Here is a 2,767-nt window from a genome sequence, read left to right on the forward strand (position 1 = left end):
TAAGGAGGATAGTACACAACCCCCAAGGCAAGTCTTTTATGAGGAACTAGACGGAATACTCCAAGAAGCAAGTTTCCTTGATGATGATAGTCACGAGTCAAGTTCTCCTAGTAATGAACTTGCATCCGCAAGTGAATTCTCTGAGATCGAAGAATCTTCCCCAAGTGAATACGAAGATGATGCGGAGGTAGATTTCTCTCAACCTCCCGTTTATGACTTAAGTGACGAGGAAGATATAGAAGGCTTTGATCAGGATATGGATGCAATTGAAGAAGTCTGCAAGGAAGTGAAGAAATTCACAGAAGAGCACAAGGGAGTAGAACTTACAGAACCACTAGAAACACCTATCCCAAGGCCATTACCACCTAATACAAGCTTCAAGTGGGTACAATCCTTAACCCTTAGCTTTATTTTCCCACTTGAATATGGTTTGCTTGAAACAGATGGCCAGCTTAGAGCTCTCTGCGGCTTTAAGAGTAAGAGGGAAACGGCTCGCACTTAGAGCTGGTGCACAAGGATCAATAAAGTTCCATGCTTCAATTCGAAGTACACGGATTGGCATCGTGATCAATCGAATGGATCTCGGAAAACGTTTGGTCACCATGGTGAGAATCTACTTTCTAAACCGCCCGGATGGAAAAATATAGATCAAGACAAAGGCGGATCTAAAAGCAAAGTTTGGGATCCTGGAATCTATTCTGACATTCGTCACCCCAGAAGCCTGAGAATATGTTTGAAGCTGCTTAGAAGCTTTACATGCCTAGTTTGGGACTCCGGAGGCTGTTGGCATTCCAAGCATTAGTGGAGATTTCTGGACGAATTTAAGCGAAAGCCGCCATAACAGGAAGCTCATCCAATGTCCAACTTAAGAACTTTAACTAAAAGTGCTAGGTGGGAGACAACCCACCATAGTATGGTCGTTTCTTTTCAGTTTTTTATTTCGTGTAATTTATTTTTATTTCTTTTTCAATTGAACCTGAATATTATTCACTCATATTGCATACTGCATAATTGCATACCTGCATAAAAAAAAGAAGGCGTGCGACGCGACCGCATCGCTCATGCGATCGCGTCAATTGCGAAAAACAACCACCCATGCGTCCGCGTCACCCACGCGGTCGCGTGATCTGGAAATCGGCGTAAAGATCCAACGCCCAGAAAGTTGGGCTGGAATCGTGCGGCTGTTGTGCGTTTCGCACAAAAAGACCCACGCGGTCGCGTCCATGACGCGATCGCGTCACTTGCACAACATCAATCCCACGCGACAGCGTGAGCGACGCGATCGCATCGCATGGATTGCACACCACTCCAAAGGAGACAGAGAGTTGCGCTGAAACGATGCTGGAATTGTGCGTTTCGCACGATTTCCAGCGACGCGATCGCATGCCTCACGCGATCGCGTCATTCATTATTTACCCATTCCATGCGATCGCATCACTCACGCGATCGCGTCAACCCCTAATCCACCCCAGCCATGCGACCGTGTGCCCCACGCGATCGCGTGGATTCAATTTCATTAACCCCCTGTGACGCGAACCCTACCCCATCGCGCCGTCCCCTCTAACCCCCTTCTCCTTCTCTCTTCTCTGCAACCAACCACCACCATCACTCCCAGCCACCACCTCCGACCGCCGCACCACCCTACGCCCCCAACTTCCAGCCACCACCACCGACCACCGCCACCCCCGTCGACCACCCAGAACCCACCGCCACGCCACCCCCTTCCCCCTTCCCCTTCTTTCTTCCTTTTCTTTCCCCTTCTTCCCTCGACCACCACTGCCCCCCTCCGCGACCGCCATAACCACCGTGCCGCCGTCACCGCCGCGCCTCCAACTGCCACCAACGCCCCCTTCCCTTCCTTCCCCCTACCCACATTACACCCCTAAACCCCCTGCCTCCGAACAGCCCACACCGCCGCATAACCACCATCAACCACCGCGTCAGCTGCCACCACCACCATCCCCCAGCCACCTCTCTGCCCCACCTTCTTTCCTATGCCTTCCAGGTTCCGCCGAACGCCACCCTTCTATCAATTCGTAGTTAATTACATATTTTTCTGTTTATCTTCATAATTAGACTAGTTAGATATGCATATTGTAGTGGATTCTAGGTTGTTAGGTAGCCTAGGATGTGGTTAGTGGATTTAGGCTTGATTACTTGCGCTATTCGTGTTTTTTGCTTTATTAATTTCGCAATTCTGCTGTTGCTGTGATGTTAGTATTGTTCATATGCTGTAATTTCTTGTTTCATGCTGCTCTTTACACTGCTTTTTCATGTTCATAGTCCTCATATGTAATTGCAGCTATCTTTTTAATTCATATGAGCTATTCTGATTGCTGATTATTTTCCGGGAACATCCAATTTTAGCCGGAATGCTGTCCAATTTTCTGTAAACTGTTTTCTTTCCATTCATGTCTTGGTTTTGGCACTTTGAACTCTGCTTTACTCTACTTTTACCAAACCAATTCATGAATGCTAGGGCACGCTTTCTTATTCTTTTCAATTTCCTGGTTTATAAGATGCATCTTGGATGATTCAATTCCACTTTTTTGCTATTTCCATATGAATCATCCTTACCTTCCTTGTTTGAATATGAGTTATCTGTTGCTTTAATTTGTGAATTTTTGTTACTTAGGGAATGATCATCATGCCACTTAATCTAATCCACTTTTTACTAATTCACTAATTTTAACTTCCTAAACTCTTTTTCATTCCTAACCAACCTAACTTTCAACATATATCTTCTTGTTTTTTTTCACTATTCTCT

Source organism: Arachis ipaensis, chromosome B08 (assembly GCF_000816755.2).
Source record: "Arachis ipaensis cultivar K30076 chromosome B08, Araip1.1, whole genome shotgun sequence".
NCBI classification, from domain to species: Eukaryota; Viridiplantae; Streptophyta; class Magnoliopsida; order Fabales; family Fabaceae; genus Arachis; species Arachis ipaensis.